Source organism: Coenobita brevimanus, chromosome 107 (assembly GCF_032717465.1).
Source record: "Coenobita brevimanus isolate Jiangsu-jjx chromosome 107, ASM3271746v2, whole genome shotgun sequence".
Lineage (NCBI taxonomy): Eukaryota > Metazoa > Arthropoda > Malacostraca > Decapoda > Coenobitidae > Coenobita > Coenobita brevimanus.
The window spans coordinates 29,588,248-29,610,072 of record NC_137060.1 but is presented as its reverse complement, the minus strand read 5'-3'; the positions used below and the strand labels follow the sequence as shown (position 1 = coordinate 29,610,072).

General features: G+C 46.0%; 1 protein-coding gene across 1 annotated transcript in view; it reads left to right on the top strand.

The window, feature by feature from the left end:
• Positions 1-21,825, top strand: part of chico (insulin receptor substrate 1 chico) — a 232,394-nt gene that overhangs the window by 147,638 nt on the left and 62,931 nt on the right. The window lies entirely within an intron of this gene.

Below are 21,825 nucleotides of genomic sequence, written 5' to 3'. Positions count from 1 at the left end.
TGTATTCACTGTACTCGTATGTACGTGTATGCGTATGTTTGGTTATGTGTGTGTGTGTGTGAGAGAGAGAGAGAGAGAGAGAGAGAACATCAGCGTAAGGTCACAGGGTGTATCTGGCAGCAGCCACTTACACTTTAATGTGACACTTCTCCCTCCCTCCCTCCTTCCCTCACACACACACACACACACACACACACACACACACACACACACACACACACACACACACACACACAGGGACGCTATCCTGTATAAAAAAAAAACTTGCATTATCTTTTTATTAATATTTACATCCAGCCAAGCACGTTTACAAGCACAGCCAAGTACACGGTCATGCATATGCGTACACACACACACACACACACACACACACACACACACACACACACACACACACACAGTGACCTTAAGAATACACATACAATTACCTTAACTTCCTCTACATAATTATACACGAACGCATACCATAGAAAGATACAGATTGATAGATTTATGATAGTTACGCATATAGATTGATAGATAGACAAATAGATAGATACAGCGCTACAGAAATAGGTTGTACAGATATAACTAAAACATTCAGAATCACCATGAACAAAATATTTTCATCTATCAGTATCTAAAAAAAAAAGATAAAAAATAATGAAAATAAAAAAAAACTGCATAAATAAAAGAAAAAAAGTTACATTAATATTCAAAGTTACTTATGCATTGTTCCATACTGCATGTTGAGACGGTTATAAGTAGCGCCTGTTTCTCACGTGGATTATATGGCCTTGCTACGTTATTGGCTTGTACACACACACACACACACACACACACACACACACACACACACACACACACACACACACACACACACACACACACACACGTCCATATACTCCCCCGCCCCACGCACACCCTTGCCGATATTCTCTCTCTCTCTCTCTCTCTCTCTCTCTCTCACACACACACACACACACACACATTCCACTACAAATGCAGATGAAATTCCCAGCCGCCTCCTACGCCCCTATTAGCAGCAGTATGGGCCTGGAAACGTGGTTAGGGCGCTGAGCTTACTGCCTCTCACCCCTGTTTCTTTCCGTTTCGGCCCTAGTTTCATCCTGTTTCACCGCGTTTCGAACCTAATTTCATCCCGTTTCAGCCCTAGAGTCATCCTGTTTCGCTGCATTTCGGCCTTAGTCTCCTCCTGTTTCAGTAGTTTCAGCCTGTTTCACCCCGTTTTACCTTACTTGTGTTGGTGTTTTTGTTTCACCGTGTTCAGTATCTTTTAGTTATTTTGTCACCAATCGTACGTGCTCACCCATGTTTCACCGCGTGTCGGGCGTTGTTTAATTCCGTTTCACCGCGTTTCGGACGTTGTTTCACCCCGTCGCACTTCACTTGTCCTGTTTGCGTGTGTTTCACCGAGTACAGCATCTTTTAGTTATTGCGTCAACGATCGTACTGGCTCATCCGTGTTTCACCACATGATGGTCGTAGTTTCACCTGTTTTTCGGATGTTTTCGAGTTTCATTGGTTTGTGACCTTCATTATGCTTCTGTTTCACCGCGGTCTTGTATGTTTCTTTGCCCATAGAGGAGGATGCTGTCTGATGTGATGCGTCAGGGGTGGGAGCGACGGACAGGCCCAAACAGTGAAGGAGACGCAGGGGAATAGCAGCAGAACTTTTGCCCGTGATTGTACCGTTGGCGTCCTGCGTTGATCCTAAGTGCCGTGTGTGTGTGTGTGTGTGTGTGTGTGTGAGAGAGAGAGAGAGAGAGAGAGAGAGAGAGAGAGAGAGAGAGTGAGGGGGTGGGGTGGGGAATGACAGTCGCTAACAGGCCACTTCCTCACCACCAGTTATGGACGATTGAGGCCTGGTTTACTCCGGTATACCTCCCTCCCTCCTCTCCATCACTCCTCTCCATCACTGCTTTCACTCTCCCTCCATCACTGCTCTCACTCTCTATCTCACCTTCAGTAAACTTGTAATCATATGAAAGAAGTCGCCTTGGAGTGTGGCAGACTGCGGTACACTACTACGATAACATTTAAAATTGCTTGGTAAATATTTGACTTTTAATTCTTAGCTACGCCTCTGAATGACGACCCACTTTTATGATGTAACTTGCCCTTATAGATCAAAATACCTTGAAAAACAAAAACTGTCTTCCTGCTTTGCCATCTGTATTGTAGACTTATTACCCATTCTGTAACAGTGAATGAATTGCCGTTTGCGTTCCATTGTACTGCTTTGTATTTGCATCCTTCTTCCCCGGCTATCACTTCCTTCCCTCTCACTCTTCTTCCTCCCCTTTCCTCCTGTCTCCTCCTTCCTTTCCTCCTCCTCCTCCTGTCACATTCCTCACTGCTTTCCTCCCTACGTCACGTTTTTCCCTCCTCATCTTTGCCTCCATCCTTCACCACCTCCTTCCTCCCTCCTTACCTCCCGTCTCCTCCTGCTTCCTCACCCCTTCCCCCCCTCTTTTTCTCTTCCCCTTCCTCCCCATCCCTCGTCTTTCTGTTCCTCGGTTTTCTTCCATCCCACCTTCCCGCTTCTCATTCTGCTTCCCCTTCCATCCATCCATCCATCCTTCCTTTCTTCCTTCCTTCCTTCCTTCCTTCCTTCCTTCCTCCCTCCCTCCCTCCCTCCCTCCCTTCATTCCTTCCTTCTCTGTCTGCTTTCTCTTTTTCCTCCTTTCTCCCTTCCTCCATGCCCACACAAGGGAAAGTTGGAGGAGGTTATGTATTCACCCCTGTTCGTCTGTGTTTGTGCACGAGATATCAAAACGTTATCAGTGGATTTCCGTTGAATTTTGTGGCTGCGTGAGTCATGGGCCAAGGAAGAGTTGATCAGATCTTGGTGGTGATCAGAGTTGTTTTGGCATTGGCTGAGGTATGCGCTCTCTAAATGCTGTCTACTTCTATCAGTTTTTCTATTTTGCCCCTCCCCCACACTCCTGTCTTCTCCTGCTGTTGCATCTACCTGTCTTCCTCCCTCCCTACCAATCTTTTCTCTTCTCTCTCATTTACCTCTCCCAATCTTCCCACTGTTTCTCTCTTTCACCTACTCCTTCCTCTCCTCCATACTTCTCTCCGTCTTTCTTTGTTTCCATCTATTTTTACCTCCCTCCTTCCTTCCCTTCTTCATCATCTCTCTTCTCGTGTTGTCAGCCTTCCTTACTTCCCTTCACCTATCCCCTCTGCTGTCCTCTCTTTTACCTTTCTTTTTTCCTTAAATTCTTAGACTCTCTCTCTCTCTCTCTCTCTCTCTCTCTCTCTCTCTCTCTCTCTCTCTCTCATTATGTCCCTATTCTGTTTTTCGTCCGATATTCCTCCCCCTTTCTTTTATCAGGAAATACTTCTCCCTAGCCATTGTCTCTCATCCTGTATTATCTTTTTTCTGTTTTTTTTTTATCCTTCCCTTATTTTTATTTGTTATTCCTCCCTCTATGTTTATCCATTTATTCTCCTTTTTATCCACAAGCTTACTCAGTTTCCCTAAGCCTTCTTCCTTATCCGTTCCCATGTTCTCTTCTCTTTCTGTCCTCCTTTCGATCCTCCGTTCCTTCCTGCACCAACCCCCGTCCCTCCTTCCTTTCTCTTCCCTTACCTCATCTCTCCCTCATGTCCTCTTCCCCTCTTTCTCCCGCCTCCTTCTCTTCCTTGTTCCCTCCCTCCCACCATCCCCCTTCCCTCGGGCCCCCACCTCTTACCTTCATGTCTCCCTGCCTTCGCTCCCTTCTCTTCATTGTTCCTTCCCTCCCTCCCTCTTCCTTCCTTGAGTCCCTCCCTCCTCCCTCCCTCCCTCTTCCTTCCTTCCTTGTGTCCGTCCCTCCCCCCTCCCTCCCTCTTCCTTCCATGTGTCCCTTCCTCCTCCCTTCCTCCCTCTTCCTTCCATGTGTCCCTTCCTCCTCCCTTCCTCCCTTTTCCTTTCGTGTGTCCCTCCCTCCCTCCCTCCCTCTTCCTTCCGTGTGTCCCTCCCTCCTCCCTCCCTCCCTCTTCCCTCCATTTTTCGTACCTCATGACTTTAATCTATAATCAATTCTGAAGGACTCCACTGGTGAGGGCATGGAAGGACTGACTGACTGAATAAATGAATGAATGAATGACAAATACTGCTGACCTCTCGCTCCATGAATAACAAAAATACACTACTATCGGCCTAACTCTGTGCTCCACCATTTGAAAGACAAGATGATGGTCGAGGGGAAATAAGGGAAAAAGTGACCAGTGAACCATCGAATCCTAAGTCCTACCTCTTTCCCGTATGTTCGTTGTTTACTTTCTTGCGTCTGCCTGCCTCACCCCCTCATCCTCGGACATGCCCCCTGGCCCAGCGTCAGATTAGCTTGATTCGGACCAGATCTAACCGCCTCTCGCCGTAACAGCACCGTCAAGGATAACACAGCATTACGCGGCACTGCATCATATCACAACACAATACACTTCACCACATCTTTGCACACTACGCTAAACTGCATATTGCGACCCTTTTTATTACATGGCCCTACACTACACTAGAGTACACGCCACACCACACCACACTACACTACACTGCACCACACCACACTACACTGCACCACACCATACCCCACCACACCACACATCCAAAACACATCCTAAGTAAAAGTTGTCTGGCAGTAGGGAGGTTAAAAGCTTCATTGTGTTTTTCATGGACTAACTGTACTCCTTTCACTCTAAGTTGGTGTAAAATGGCCATCTCTCCATATTGAATCTTAAGCTGCACAGTAGCATAACACTAGACACTGATCCTGGTTACAAAGGACTGCTATGGAAGGGATGTAGGACCATAGCATTGTATGTTTATTTATTTGTTTTTGACCAGAAGGCCGAAAATCTGGGCCAATTTAAAGTAAAAAGGGTCTACTTATGCTTGTATTCACGCAAGTTCCCAAACACCTCTTCTTTATCGATTTATTTTTGGATATGAATAGTTAATATCCCTTCGTACGTTTTTTATGCAGAGTACGGCGATATTGGAAGGATTTATGTAACAGAGAAGTGGACAGTTAGGTGTATAATAAAGAATCAGTCGCCTAGAAAAAGGTGTTTAGGAGCTTCCTCAACCGACAAGCATATGGGCCTTGGTCTCTCCTGCGTTGCAAAAACACACTTAATAAGGCGCCTTGCTGTACAGGTTGAGGAGAGAGAGAGAGAGAGAGAGAGAGGCGTTTCGTCAGCCGTGGAAGGATTAATGAGGACTGTGTTAACTCTTCTTGGCCTCTTGTACTCCAGTCAGCCGAGAATATGATTGGACGCTCCCTGGAATAGAGTACTAGAGTTGTACCGCCCATGAGAGGGTTATGGTTCACTCACTTCAACGTGGCCCAAATTTTCATCCCATTCCAGTGTATTTTCCATAGCTCAGTGGCAGAAGGAGACGATACAGCGCATCTACCTTCATTCTGCAGCACTTCTTCGTGACTAGCATCCTATTCTAGTGTTTTTCTCCCTATCACTTCACCCCACACCTAACGTCTAACTAGGCTGGGATGTGTGAGTTACGTGTGGTGTGGTGATGGTGGTGGTGGTGTGGGCTGGTTTGGTGGTGTGGGTTGGTGGTGTGGTGTGGTAATGGTGGTGGTGGTGGTGTGGGTTGGTTTGGTGGTGGTGGTGGTGTGGGTTGGTTTGGTGGTGTGGGGATGTGGTGTGGGTTGGTTTGGTAGTGTGGTGTGTGATGTGGTGGTATTGACTGGTTTGGTTTGGTGGTGTGTTGATGTGGAATGGTTTGGTGTGGTGCTGGAGTGGTTTGCTGTAATGGTGGGTTGATGTTGCTTAATCTGAAGCGATGGTGATGGTGATACTGTGGGTTGGTGTGGCGGTAGTGATGGTGTGACGTAGCGCTGGTGTGGTGTGACGTTGTGTCGGTGTGGTGTGACGTGGCGGTGGTATGGTGTGACGTGGCGGTGTTATGGTAGTGTGAAATAGTGTGACGGAGGTATGGTGTGGTGCGGCAGTGTGAGGGTGGTGTGGTGTGGCGTAGCGGTGAGAGGGTGGTATGGTGTGGTGCGGCAGTGTGAGGGTGGTGTGGTGTGGCGTAGCGGTGAGAGGGTGGTGTGGTGTGGCGTGGCGGTGTGAGGGTGGTATGGTGTGGTGCGGCAGTGTGAGGGTGGTGTGGTGTGGCGTAGCGGTGAGAGGGTGGTGTGGTGTGGCGTGGCGGTGTGAGGGTGGTATGGTGTGGTGCGGCAGTGTGAGGGTGGTGTGGTGTGGCGTAGCGGTGAGAGGGTGGTGTGGTGTGGCGTGGCGGTGTGAGGGTGGTATGGTGTGGTGCGGCTGTGTGAGGGTGGTGTGGTGTGGCGTAGCGGTGAGAGGGTGGTGTGGTGTGGTGTGGCGGTGTGAGGGTGGTGTGGTGTGGCGTGGCGGTGAGAGGATGGTGTGGTGTGGCGTGGCGGTGTGAGGGTGGTGTGGTGTGGCGTGGCGGTGTGAGGGTGTTGTGGTGTGGCGTGGCGGTGTGAGGGTGGTGTGGTGTGGCGTGGCGGTGTGAGGGTGGTGTGGTGTGGCGTGGCGGTGTGAGGATGGTGTGGTGTGGCGTGGCGGTGTGAGGATGGTGTGGTGTGGCGTGGCGGTGTGAGGGTGGTGTGGTGTGGTGTGGTGTGGTGTGGCGGTGGTTGAAAGGAATGGTGCCCTAATTTTAGAGTATGGCGCGAGGTTAATTCCGTCCCCCCATATTGTGTTGTGGCGGCTTGAGGTGGGGGCAGGGGGAGGGGGAGGAGAGGGCAGAGGAAGGGAGAGGAGAGGAGAGGAGGGAGAGTATGAAAGTAGGGGAGAGAAAGGTGGATGGGCGAGGGGAGAGAGTTGTGAGGTAGGGGTGGGGGAATGTAGTGGCAGGGGAGATGGGAGGACGAGAGGGGATGTGGAGGTTGAAGAGAGGGGGGAGGGGTGTGAGGGTAGGGAGGAGATGAAGGGAAGGGAGAGAAATGTAGAGGAGGGGAAGAGGAGGAAAGGAGAGGAAGGAGGGGAGGGGAGGCGTTGGTAGAGGGATGGGGGTCAGAGGAAGAGAGGAGGAATGGGGAAGGTAGGAGAGGGGAGAAGGGTGGAAAGAAAAGGTCATTTAGTGGGGAGAGGAAGGGGTGGCGTGAGATAAGGGGTAGAGGAGAGGAAGAGGGAAGGGGGGAAAGAGGGAAGATGGGTAGGGAGGAGAGGCCTTTGAATGGGAAGAGGAAGGATGGGCTGGGGTGGGGTTGGACTATGTAGGGGAGAAAGTGAGAGGGAGGAGAGAATGCAGTAGGTTGAGGTTCATGAGAGAGAGAGAGAGAGGTGGGGTGAATCGACTGAATGTAGTTGATTAAGAGGGGAGAAGAGGAAGGAGGGGTGAGGAGAGGGGAAGTGTGGTGGGAAGTAACACGGAAGAAGAGGAGAGGGAAGAGGAAGAGGAGGGATTTGGTTGGATGAAGGAAGGAGGTGAATGAGGAGAGACAAGATGTGGAGGAGAGGAGGGGAGAGATAGAAGGCAAGGAGAGATGAAGGAGAGGGAAGGGTTTGGTGCAGTAAGAGAAACGGGGGAGGAGGAAAGGGGAGGAAGGAGAAAAGAGAGAGGGGGGGCTGGATGAAGTGGAAGGGAGAGGGAGAGGAGAGGAGGGGTTGGATAAGGGAAGGAGTGGGAATGAGGCTGGAGGAAATTGTGTGTGTGTGTGTGTGTGTGTGTGTGTGTGTGTGTGAGGGGGGATGAGAAAGCTTAGAATGAGAAGGAGGGAGACGGGGAGAGCGTGGCTTAGGATGGATAGAAGGGGAGGAGGAAGGAGTGGGGGGGAGAGAAAAGGGAAGAAAGAGAAGGAGGGGAAGGAAAGGTGGAGAGGAGAGGAGAACGGGACCAGAGTGGGAGAGGAGAGAAAGGGAAAGGGAATGGAAGGAAGGGGAGGAGAAAAGAGAGATGAGGAGGAGAGCATAGCCAAACACAGTAAGAGAAGGGGAAGGGAATGAAATTGAGAGAGAGAGAGAGAGAGAGAGAGGATAGCCAAACACAGTAAGAGAAGGGGAAGGGAAAGAAATTGAGAGAGAGAGAGAGAGAGAGAGAGAGAGAGAGAGAGAGAGAGAGAGAACACCTGTGACTGCAAAAAAGGAGAATTATGGATGGGGAATACCTTTAAGATGTGTTAAGAGAACTTTAACGAGTAACAACAAACGAAATATTAAGTGTTCAGTTGATAAATGGGCATCGTAATTATTTCATTTAGTTTATAAGGGAAATGTAGTTAAGGTAAGTGATTATCCCCGTCAGGCCGAGGACGTGTTGTGTATTTTTAATCTTGCTTCCTCTAGACGATTTTTATTCGTCCTAAAGCCTGGCCATCTTATACTGAAGAGGTTAATGAAGGTTAGTATGAAGGCTTAATAATAATAACTCGCCTGGTGGTGGCAGTAATGGAATATAGAATGCGTCATTGGGGTGAACTGGTGGAAGGAGATGGTTTGCATGGGCTTCATCACCAGAGGTCTTCCCTTAGTTGCATATGAGCGCCTTGTGGTGGCAGGGATAAAATGATAGTAATTAGCAACGGGAAATGTAGGAACAGCAGGTAGGAACTAGAAAGCACCTAGAAAGCGCATACCGCCGCCAACGCCAATTAAGTCATGATTTGCTGTTGTAATTCCTTTCCCTTGCCAGACGAATACTTTTACGGTCTCAACGATTCAGATTATTCTACGGTCTTGATGTGCCCTGTTATACAAATTCAGAGAGCGCATACATCCGCCAACGCCAGTAAAATTTATGATTTACTGCATCCGGATCCGAATCCACGTCAAAGTCTTGTAAACTCATACTTGACCATCCACCCACCTATCCACCTAATTATACTGGGATCCGATAACAGGTTTGTGGGATATCTTGTCCTCAAACAGATAGACACCAGTGAATACAGAATCTCCGTCAAGTTCGTCGGCGGAAGTAATTGATGTATGGAGTTGCGGTGGCCGATCGGTAGCGTACTCGTCTCGTGATGCGTGTATCTCGGGTCTGGGGTTCGAATCTAAGAAGTGGGGGATTTCTAAGGTAGTATGTCCTTCAGTAGGGTTGCATAATTTCGCACTCTGTCAGTACCACCAATGACATATAGAACACACGCACAAACAGACCTATTATAACATTCCGACTTCCACATAAATCCTTCCTCATCCGTACCTCGCCAGCGTGGGTAGTGATTAATTCTGGCCCTCACTCTCCCTCTTAAGTGAAGGTCCGGACTTGCAGTGGGATTTTACGTGAAATGATGAGGGTATGGTGTGGAGTCAGAGTGATGAAAATGTATGGATTCTGTGTGTGTGTGTGTGTGTGTGTGTGTGTGTGTGTGTGTGTGTGTGTGTGTGTAAAAGCTTGGCCATGTGCGTGGGTTTGCGCATGCATACTTAATTTTACTACCCGTCTGCGTGTGTGTGTGTGTGTGTGTGTGTGTGTCAGTTGCTTATGTGTACGTATGTGTAGCTGTTTACGCTTGCTGATAGTTGCTTGTGGCTGTTTACATGTTTTCTTGTGTGTGTGTGCTTCTTTGTGACTGCATGTTCCTGTGTGTGTGTGTGTGTGTGTGTGTGTGTGTGTGTGTGCATGGGGTGGTATTTCAGTGTTTGTGAGTGGACTGGAGCTTTAATTCATGTGTGTTGGCATTTCAGTGCCTGAGTGTGCGTATGTCTGTGCTCGTGTGTGTATGTGCGTGGGATGGAATTTCAGTTCAGTATGTGCTCTTGTGTAGATCTGTGTGTGTGTGTGTGTGTGTGTGTGTGTGTGAAGTTCGTCTGTCTGTTTATGTGAATATGTGTCGTTTTATGTGATAGACTTGATGTCATGTTTTTTTTCAGTATATTTGTGAGTGTGTGTGTATGTGTATTTGTCCTTGCGTGTGTGTGCGTGTGAAGCCTGAGGTATGTGTGTGCGTGGGAGGTTTGTGCATGCTTGTGTGTGCGTGCGTGTGTGTGGTGTGAGGGGTGTGGGGTGAGGGTAGGGGTGATGGCAGGGGCCGTTGCTCTCAATACCCTAGCCGGCCCCGCGACCTTGGTTAGACGATACTGCCTTGCCCTCCCCACCCGTCCTTCATCCCTCCCTCCAACCCCTCCATCCCTCCCTCTCTCCCCTTCAACCTCTCCATCCCTCCCTCCAGTCCCTCCATCCCTCCCTCTGTCCCCCCCATCCCCTCCTGTCTAACCTCTTCAAACCCCCCTCCGTCCCATCATCTTTGTCACCCTCCATCACTATCTCTCTCTCCCCCTCCATACCTCTCTTCCATTTTTCTGTCTCCCTATCCCTCCATTCCTCCGCCTGTCTCCCTCCCTCCACCTCTTCCCCTCCCTCCCTCCCTCCCTCCATCGCATCCCTGTCTTCCTCTCCCTCACCCTCTCGCTTCCCATACCACCCCTCTCTTCTCTTACTCTCCCTCCCCCTTCCCCCCTCCTTCTACTCCCTTCATTCCCGTCCCTTATGCGTACCCTCCACCCCTACCTTCCATCCCTCCCTTCCTCCTCTCCTTTCCTCCCTTCATACCCCTCTTCATCCATTCTGTCAGTCCCCTTCCCGCCTTCAATCTTTCTCTCTCTCTCTCTCTCCATCATTATATTTTTGTCTCCCTCCCTCACCATCCTTCCTCGTCTCTTACTCTTCTTTCTCCGTCTCCTCCATGTTCCCTCCCTATCTCCTCTCTCCATCCTCCACTTTGTCTCCCTTCTCCCCCCTCCTCTGTCTCTCTGTCACCCCCTCCCTTCATCACTTTCTCCCTCCCCTTCCTCTCTTCCCCTCTCCCTGCCCCTCCCTCTCCCCCTCTTTCTGCCCTATTGCTCCTTTCCTCCTTGCTTCAGCCTTATCTCCCTCTTTCACCCTCCCACTTCTTCCCTCCCCCTCACCCCATCCTCTCTCCCTCTGCTTCATATCTCGAATGCTTTACCCCGCCTCTCCTTCCCTCTCACCCCTCCGCCTCCTCTTCCTCTTCCCCTCCTCCGCCTCCTCCTTTCCCCTCTCTCTTCCCCTTTCTTCTCCCCCTCCTCCCTCCCTTCTCGTACTGGCACCCTCCTTTTCACTCCCCTTCCCTCTCCTCTCTCTTCTCTTCGTCTTATCTCTGTGTTCCTCCTTCTCCTCCCTTCTCTCCATCTACCTCCGCTTATCTCCCTTGTCTTGCCACACCTCCTTCCCCTCCTTCTCACTCCTCCCTCCCTCCCTCTTATGCTCGCTCCTCCCTTTTCCCCATTACCTCCGTCCCTCCTTCCCCCTCTCTTCCCCTGTCGCTCCTCAGCCTTCATTCACACTCATCCACATAGGGACCTGGATGTAAAGCTCGATTGTTGCGTATCATTCAGGGAAACATTGGAACCCGAAAAAAAATGTATTATACAGTATGCCTTGATGACATCTCGTTTACTATATGTATAATTAATACTATCCCTTTTTATTATTATTATTATTAATATTATTATTATTATTATTAAGAACTCTACATTCTGTGGTGTTGTTATTGATATTGTAGATATTATTTCCTTTTTTTTTGGGGGGGGAGGGGGAAATCTAGAAGGCTGGCATTCCAAGATCGTTCGAGGTAGAGACTTGAAATTTTCAGGAGTGATTTATCTTGGTTGCAGTTTTTTTTTTTTTTTTTATCTAGCCCCACAGTAGCGCCCTGTTATTTTTTTCAATTTTTGCTTTCCTGCGCAGCAAAAACTACTGACTCGATCGCATTGCAAATGTTCCAGTATGTAGTCGTCAACATGCACTAGTACACCTGGGTATTGATATTGGGATTCAATAAATACTTTTTGAGATATTGAGAAAAATCAAACTGGCCGCCTCTCGTCTGAAAGTGCAAACCGGAAAGTATTTGGCCGATTTTGACCAAACTCGGTGGAAATATAGTGGGTCATGAGTGAACATGATTCGCAGAGTATGAATGACCTTGACCTTGATCTCAAGGTCACAGGTCAAAATCCGTAAAAATTTTCGAGTCATACCAAAAGTCCTTTAATATTAGGTCTACAGTGATAAAAGTATTGTCATCTGGAATGTTGAGATTTTTGAATATTGCTTCAGTAGTTTCAGAATTATGGTTATTATTGTTGTTGTTGTTAATATTAGCATTTTATTACGCCAGGTATGTGAGCATATCATGGGCTAATTCTCTCTCTCTCTCTCTCTCTCTCTCTCTCTCTCTCTCTTTCTCTCCATGACGTCCATCTTAGCATTCATAACTCTCATTTTTCCTCCTTTCTCCTCCTCCTTTTTCCTTCTCCTCTTCCTTGCTGTTCTTCTTCCTTCCCAGTTCTTTTTACCTCCTCTGTTTTGTCTCCTCATTTCTCGTGGCTCCTCTCCTCTCCTCTCCTTTCCCCTCCTCTCCTCTCCTCTCTTCATTCCATTCTTTCTCTGTTTTCCTTCGTCTTCTTGTTCTTCTTAGTCTTCTTCCTCCTCCTCCTACCTCTTCTTCGTCGTCGTCGTCGTCGTCGTCGTCGTCGTCTTCCTCCTCCTTCTCCTCCTCCTCCTCCTCCTCCTCCTCCTCCCATAAAACGAGGGAGAGGTCCAGTCTTTGCATCTTTCGGTACTAGACCTGAAAATGGTGGTAGTTGTGGTGGCAATGGTGGTAGTTGTGGTGGTGGTTGTGGTGATAGTGGTTATATGATGGTGATAGTTGTGATGGTGGTGATAATTATTGTGGTGATGATGATGACGGGTGATGGTGAAAGTGCTGATGGTGGTAGTTGTGGTAGTTTAGGCGACTTGTAATGGTGGTGGTTGTGATGGTGGTGATGGTTGTGGTGGTAATGGTGGTGGTTATGGTAGTTCGGGTGACTTGTAGTGGTGGTGGTGGATCCTTGTAATTGTGGTAGAATAGGGGCTGATAGTTGTGTGTGTGTGTGTGTGTGTGTGTGTGTGTGTGAGAGAGAGAGAGAGAGAGAGAGAGATAGAGAGAGAGATTAATTGCAGTAATTGTCAGTTATATATCGCTGTCAAGGGATTAAAGTTTGATAATGTTTGTAGTTGTGGTAGTGGATTGTGGTTAAGGATGGTGGTAGTTGTGGTAGTGGATTGTGGTTAAGGATGGTGGTAGTTATGGTAGTGGATTGTCGTTAAGGATGGTAGTAGTTGTGGTGGGATGATTGGTGTTGGTAGCTGCGCCGACAGATGGTTGTGGTGGTGGTAGTTGTGGTTATTGTCAAAGATGTTGGTAGTTGTGGTTGTTGATGATGCTGGTAGTTGTGGTTGTTGATGTTGATGGTTGTGGTAGTTGATGAAGATGTTGGTAGTTGTGGTTGTTGTTGATGTTGGTAGTTGTGGTTGTTGATGAAGATGTTGGTAGTTGTGGTTGTTGTTGATGTTGGTAGTTGTGGTAGTTGATGAAGATGTTGGTAGTTGTGGTTGTTGTTGATGTTGGTAGTTGTGGTTGTTGATGAAGATGTTGATAGTTGTGGTGGTGGGTGATGGTGGTAGTTGTAGTACAGTATTAAGTGTCTGAATTGGATGATGGTAGATAGTTGTGGTAGTGGATTGTGGTAGATGGTGATGGTTGATAGTTGTGGTAGTGAATGGTGGTAGGCACTTGTGGCAATGGATTGTGGTAGGTATCATTGGTTGGTAGTTGTGGTAGTGGATTACGGTAAGTAGTGATGGTAGGTAGCTGTGGTAGTGAATGGTGGTAGGCAGTCGTGGTAGAGGATTGTGGTAGGTAGTTGTGGTGGTGGTGGTAGAACTGAGTGAAGCCGGTTAGGTCCAGTATAGGCGCCAGAGACCGGTTTTAAAAGACCGTTAAGGGTGAGAATATCCAGGGAATTATGCCAGGAATGTGTTGAGGCTGAGAATATGTTACCTCTTTTTTTTTTTTAAATTTAAGTGGATATATTTATGCATATCAGTTTTTCGTATAATTATTTGGCAGGAAATCATTTAGTACGCTGGGTGGTAACCATAACACCAAGTGACGCCGTGTGGTAGAGTGGGTTAAGGCGCAAGTGTTGCCATCTGAGCGTTAGTTGGGGTTTATTGCTCACGTAATGGGTCTCGGGGGAGAGTGAGGCTGGTCATCCTTGCCGTAAATGTCAGGACTGAGAGAGAGAGAGAGAGAGAGAGAGATGGATGAAATTATTGCTCGGCTTTCGTCTATATTTGTCACATTATATTTTCATTTTTCGAGAGACCTCGCTTATGATGTTAAAAAAATAGTCAAGATTTTTCCGTTGCGGTTTTTTTTTTTTTTTTAATGTAAATGGGTGTTTGTTTAGTGTTACGTTACGGTATTTATCGGTATCTATCGGTATTTTGACTTTTTTTTAATGTTTCTAAAAGAGTGTTAAAACGCCGATTATGTTAAAGATATCATTTCAAACTTTTAGTTGCGTCTCTTCGGTGTTAGAGCCAGTATTGTTTAGACCTCTCTCTCTCTCTCTCTCTCTCTCTCTCTCTCTCTCTCTCTCTCTCTCTCTCTCAGGTTTCTTTTATTTCTACTTTTTGTCTTTGTTAGCTGTTTTTTTTTTTTTTTTTTTTTTTAATTGTAGCTATTTCTTGCAGAGACACCCCTGGCTCAGGTGTGGGATTGGGCGTCTGGAGTGTTTGTTGTGACCGCCATGCTGGACTGATTATTATTATTATTATTATTATTATTATTATTATTATTATTTATTCCATTTTTTATTGTTCTTATTGTTGTTTTTATTATATTTATCATTGTTACAGAGGTGGTCTTGTTATTGTTATTTTCATGGTGAAATTAAAATGATTTTTAATTTGTTTACTCCTTGCGTAGGCACGCACAAGGCTGCTGCTGCTGCTGTGTGTGTGTGTGTGTGTGTGTGTGTGTGTGTGTGTGTGTGTGTGTGCGCCGATGTGGATTTCATGAGCAGGTGTAGCCTTGGCGTATTAAGGTGTTCTGCATGTACCTCGGTGTGTGTGTGTGTGTGTGTGTGTGTGTGTGTGTGTGTGTGTGAGAGAGAGAGAGAGAGAGAGGACGAATGCTTGTGAATAGATGTGCACGGTGTGTGTGTGTGTGTGTGCGACTAAGCCACGTGAGTGTGCACACGTGACAGTGCAAGTTTTCCTGTCCTTTTCAGAAGCTTACATATATAGCCTTCCATTGTGTGTGTGTGTGTGTGTGTGTGTGTGTGTGTGAGAGAGAGAGAGAGAGAGAGAGAGAGAGAGAGAAATTTACCTTTTATGCAGTGACGCGTTTTATCAGATTATCGGTATGTGATTGCTTTTCGGAATGTCAAACAATTTTTTTTTTTTTTTTTTTGAGAATTGTCAAGTGAAGAGTGTATGTGTGAATCTGCAGTTTATTTGTGTGTGTGTGTGTGTGTGTGTGTGTGTGTGTGTGTGTGTGTGTGTGTGTGTGTGTGTCCGGAAAAGGGAAGGTCATAGGATTTGGGCTTCGTAGGAGAGAGAGAGAGAATGACGTAATGCGCACTTAAGGAAAAGCTAGGATGCGCAGTAACGGGATGCGTAGGAAGCTGTATGAGTGCGCAGAGTGTGAATAAGATTTGCATTAAAGTGTGCGTTCGTCAGGGTGCAAGGAGGTTAGTGAGCGAGAAAGAATGAGAGGAGGGGGGGTGCGTAAGAAGACAGTCCGTGGAATAGGTGCTTTAGAGAGAAAAGCAAGGTAGGTGATAACGAGAGAGAGAGAGAGAGAGAGAGAGAGAGTGTTAAATTAAAACCTAAAAGAAGGAAAGAAGATGAATGAATGCGTAAGAAGGGAAAGAAGAGTGTTTGATGAATGTGCAAAAACGGAAAGAGGTAAATTACTTTGCAGGAAAAGAAATATGACTAACGTGAATGCGCAAGAAAGAAGAGATTGAGGAGAATGCGCAAGAAAGGAAAGAAGAGATTAAGGAGAATGCGCAAGAAAGGAAAGAAGAGATTGAGGAGAATGCGCAAGAAAGGAAAGAAGAGTTTGATGAATGCGCATTCAAGGCAAGGGGAGAATCAGATGAATGCGCAAGGTAATAAGCAGATGCACAAGAATGGACGAACAGTAAATGGATAAGGACACAAATATGAAACGGAGACGGGTAATGGGTGCGCAGAAAGGAGTGGGTAAGTGCGCAAGAAGGGAGAAGCATGAGTAAGAATCCGCAAAATTGGAGGATGAGAAGGGCGCGCAAGGAAGCTGTACAGTGCGGTGGGTAAGTGAGCAAGAAGGAAAGGAAGGGGGTGTGGCGAGTGCGCAAGATGGGAGATTAGAGAACAGTGTAGGTGCGCTAAATAAGGAAGGATGGAGTAGGAATGTGCAAAGAAGGTAGTGAGTGGGAGAATATTGTAATCGCGTGAGTGCGCAAGAAGAAAAGGGGGAAGGTATGGCGAGTGGGCAAGATGGGAGATTAGGGAACAGCGTAGGTGCGCGAAATAAGGAAGGGTGGGAGTAGAAAGGCGCAAGGGAAGGAGTGAGTAGGAGAAGTGTAATTGTGCATGTTTATAAATACGGTAAAAGAATCTCTCATAAATTTTTGTCCTTGTGCAGCTTACGTGGAAAAAGGCAGTGCAACGGCTTTACATCCTGTCCTTTGCACTTCTTCGTGACTAGGATATTTTGTTATTAGTGTTACAACTCAGCATTCAGGATGGAGAGATGTTAGTTTTAGACCAAGTTAGAGTAAAAACAATATGGGAAGATGTAAGTGTAGAGTGATGGAAACATGTGTAAGAAGTTATACAGTATATATACGTACCGGTATGTTGCTGTGTGTACGATAAAAAGACTGTGCAGGAGGGTGATGTAATGACGTGTACGCTTTTCAGGTGTGTGTGTGTGTGTGTGTGTCGCGTCATCACACACACACACACACACGGTAACCATATTTGTGTCGGTGTTTGTGTGTGGATGCGACGCCTGGCTGTGTTGTGTTGCATTGGTAATTGTTTGTCTTACCTGGTGCTCGCCTCACTCGCAGCCTTGGTGGTTTTTGCTGAGAGAGAATGTATGTTTATTGAATGTGTGTGTGTGTGTGTAAAACTGTATGTCAACACTGGCTGTTATCCCTCAGTCCTGTGTTCGATTCTCTTCACAGTTACACTTCCGTTATATACGTTTCAGTGTATATATGTGAAAAACAAGATCAGTTCAAATTACCACAGACTTTTCTTATATATATATATATATTTTTGTTGCCGGTATACTGTTTGAATCTGTATACGGAAGACATCTTTGAATTTTAGAGGTCAAGAAAGATAACCATTAACCCTTTCATTGTGATTTTGAAATTAGCTACCCCCAGGCGATTTTATTCAGTGTAGGGGATACGTCGTAGTGATGGGTTATTTTCTTATTTATCTATTATTATTTCCCTGAAGGTGCATATCTTTTTAATCCTTCATGTTTGAAAAGCGTGTTTGAGCCGAATGAAATAATCAGTCCTAAGCTGGAATAAAGCTCGACTCACTCTCTCTCTCTCGGCCAAAACGTCGATCGTGATAGATTTTTTTTTAATTTTTTTTGGGGGGTGTCCTACGGTTTTGTAAGCTGGAAAATAATGAAAAAAAGAGAGAGTTAACTTTCATACATTTATGCCACAGACTCACCAATCACTCATTAAACATCCATTTACCAGACACACAAACACTCTTCATTTGGTCGATTTCCCTTCATTTTTTCATCCGCAGACTCAATCCCTAAGTCCTCCATTCATTCGCCAGCCCATTCATTTATTCACAAAGACATTCCATCCATCCATACACCGTCTGTGCATTCATTCATTCATTCATTCATTGGGCTGTTTCCTGTGTTTATGAATGAACGTAGACGTTCATTCATAACAGTGGGTGGGGGGAGGGAGGGGGGAGAGAGGGAGGGAGGGTGTAATAGGGAGGGAGGGAGGGTGTAATAGGGATAGTGGTTGTTATTTGTTGTTGTTGCTGGTATTGTTGTTGTTTTAGCTGTAATTTGGTGAGGGTCGTAGTGGTAGTGGTAGTAAAATGGCTATTAAAGTGAGGTTGAGGGCTATATATTGATAAGATTGAAAATAAAGAAGAAGGTAGTAGTAGTGGTGGTGGTGGTGATAGTGATGTGGTGGTGGTAGTAGTAGTAGTAGTAGATACTGAGTGGTTATAATAATGGCAGATGGTAATGGTTGTTATATTGTAGATGGTATAATGCTCTGTTCCTTTTACCTTGGCCTATAATTGCCATTCCTCCACCTGAAAGTCTGAGTTATAACAATAATGCTAGTCACGAAGAAGTGCTACAGAAAAAGTAGAACCACAGCATTGTCTTTGTCACTGAGGGGCATGAAATAAGCTGCTAAAGAATAAAAATCTGTGCTTAAAGTAAATGAACTAGAGTGGTGGTGGTAGTGGAGGTAATAAGTTTGTATAGTTATTTTTGGAGAGAGAGAGAGAGAGAGAGAGAGAGAGAGAGAGAGAGAATCGCATGGCTAGTCAAGAGAATCCACCTCGTCATCCTATCCTCTATCCCTTCACAACTCTTGCCCTCCTTCCTTCCTTCCTTCCTCCCTCCCTCCCATTCTTTTTTGTCCTATTTAATGGTCCTCGCTTATTTCCCCTCCTCCCCCTCTCATGTGTATATTAGTCCTTGTATGTTTATTTGTCAGGACCAACCTGCCTAGCCCAGGGCTCCTACGCTCCTCGTGGGGCAACACAGTAGATGATGATGTTTATGTATACCGGTGTGTGTGTGTGTGTGTGTGTGTGTGTGTGCTCTCTCTCTCTCTCTCTCTCTCTCTCTCTCTCTCTCTCGTAGTTCTCTTTTTTTCCCCGCTGTTGTCAAACTAGTCTTTGAACTCTTCATTCATAAGCCTGAGAGAGAGAGTACACCATAGGTTCTTATCCACCTTCCGCCATCGTAAACGTTCATTCATATTTCTACTCATGGCCGAAGGGAGGTACGAGGAAGTGTTCAGAATTGCCATTTTCCGCCCACCAAATGTAAACATCACGGCGCATGTGCTATACGGCCGCCGTGACCACGCACGCCCATTACGACTGATATTGCGTTGTGTTCGTGGGCCGCCCTTAGACTCACCTGCCTCACCTGTCGAACTCGTGAGAATGACTGGAGACACTGATTTAATAACGCATGGTTTTTGTGGTTGCGAGAGATTGTATCCTCCCTTCATTTTTTTTCTCAGTGGTCTTATAATCAGTACGGGAAGCAGTCTTATTTGGCATACACTTAATAGACCGCTGATGGAAAACAGACATGACTAAGAAAGTATGGCATCGTAACTTAAAACGCATTAAGACTTACATTATTGTAGCTCAGACATCCTAGCCATCATATTGTCTTACATAATATTAGGTAACCCTGACTACATTTCCGTATTAGCATGGGGGTCTGGAGAGTGCTACGTAGTTCAGAACAGTGCAAGTCATATTATAGTTGTCTAAAGTACACTAGCCTTGAAAGCAGGTGCACTATTATGTGTATGATGTTGCATCGTGAGGTAAGCATGAGATTTAGTTCGAAAAGCAATAGTGTCCAAGATGCAAGTCCTTAAGTTGCAGGCGCACAGCAGTAGTTTTTGAGCCTTGAATAGAGCATGATATGTAGTTCAAAAATAAAACAATACAAGGCATATTATGGGCGTTCGAGTTATAGTTCTTAAAGGCAGGCTACACGTAATATATATGGCTGTGGGGCCTTGAATAGAGCATGATACGTAGTTCAAAAACAGTGGCGTGATGTGGTGTGATGTAATCCAGTCATCCTCCCTCTACCCCTCCTCCCGCACAGTCCACATCTATCTCCTTTAATTTCTATCTTTGCCATTTGCGCTGTATTACGCATATGCCTATTTTGACAGACGGTAAGCTAAGCAGTGTGTGGCGGATGTGCTAGGCCAGACGGTTTATATCTAGACAATATCCCCACCAACGTCTCCTCATTCCCGCCTTCCTACCCTGCAAACATGAATTTACTCAACGTGCGCAGTTACGTCCCTCAAAACGAACGTCGCATTTAGTCACTGGAAACCGTGGGGATTTACTTGTATATCTAGGGAGCTTATTTCCCGTCAGGTAGGGTTTGTATTGGAGGGCATTGGAGGTATTTGTGGGTAGAAGTGTGGGCGAGAGTGTGGGATAGGTTTTGGTGGCGTAGTTGTGTTTGTGGGTCAGCGGCATTGATCTGTTGTGGCGCGGCGCGGGTGGGACGTATCGTACGGGTGGCAGCGGCGGCTCCAGTGTTTACTCCCTCCCGCCCTCCTCTCTTACTACAGCTACACACACGTACATACACACGTTCTACACACACATACCTACTGTACATACATACATACACACACGCCCATACACAAACTCATGCGCATTACTCGCACAAATATTGAGTCAGGATAAAGCGCCGTTGGGTTTGACGTGCACACAGCTTTAAACCGTCAGTCCGATGATATTTTTTTTGTAGACAATTCTTGCTGTTTCCAAGAGTTAATGGAGACTTTCAAAACTCTTCACTACTGATGGCGTCGCGTAGCAAAAGAAGGGGGAAATAAAAGGAAAATACATAGGACAAAATCGTCAGCAGTTAATAAGAACACACGTCAAAAAAAAAAAAAAAAAAAAAAATGCGTGATGAGATTGAAGGGGTTAAGGATGGATGGATGGATGGAAGGAGATCAGCATCCATATGGACACCTGAAGAAACCGTGCTTGCAGAGAACATGAGGGTACTAAGCAGACACCGTTGATATTTGGAATGGCCACTTATTTGCAAGGAGATTGGGTAGTTGCACTGTATTTGACGTAACAAAAATTAATGCCATTTAGATTCAGGGAGAGTTATTATTTACACAATAGTAATTCCAGTTACAACTTTTAGGAGTTTGCGGGGACTCGAATTAACACGTGCAGTAACTACCAAGCCTGTATTGCCCTTAAGGCGGCACAGGGTCCCAAGGCTAGGTCACTGTAGTTCAGAACATTTAACAGTAGGTAACCAGCCTACGTCCCTGATGTTAGTTAATCGAAAAAGTCTGTAGTCGCTTCGTAAGGATTCGAACCCATGCCTAGCTCATGGCCTTCACCCCGACCGGTTCCCCAGACCACAAGGCCACCAGGCGTCTCCTTCCTCTCCACTGCATCACTACGACGACGCCTGTTATATTTAATGCTCCAACCAGCCGGCGATTTTATTCAGCTTATGGGAGATGGATAGTTAAGGGATTGTAGTAATTTGACATGAATGTAGGCCAAATTTTCACCCTCTTGCACCATATTTCACGTAGCTTAGTGGTGGAAAAGACAACACTACAACCTAGTATCCTTTTAAGACAGCACTACTGCTTAGCATCCTTTACGACAGCACCATAACATATCATCCTTTAAGCACTTGCTTAGTATCGTTTAAGACTGAACTACAACTTTGCATCTTTTAAGACCACTACAGCTAAGCATCCTTTAAGACGGCACTACAGCTTAGCAAGTTAGCATCCGTTACGTTCTTCGTGACCAGCACCGTGTTGTTAAGTAGTTGAAACAATCTAGCGTTCAGGATGAAAATATGGCAATTTTAGGCCAGTGTAGAGTAAAAACTGTAGTGGAACTGGTTCTAAGTCCGTCATTCAGAGAGGGTCTTCCTATAATAAGGTAATCAAAATCATCCAGAGGTAGCAAGCTCAAAATATAAAGTGAACGCCGTCGCTATGAATGGATAAAGTTGTGTGTACGACAGTAATATAGGCTTGTATTTCTGCTTCCCCCACCCCGAAGTAAATAAATTATAAAGTACAGTAATCTTAATTTGATAGTTCGTGTGTTAAGTGGCTTTGGATATTTCGTAACATCTTTCCCAGTGATGTATTTTATAAATTGCAACACAGAAACCTTTAGTATGTTATTGTTGCAAAATGTGTCGATATTTAAATGATATAAATCACAAAGAAGGGAATGTCAAGCCGTAATGTGCAAAATAAATA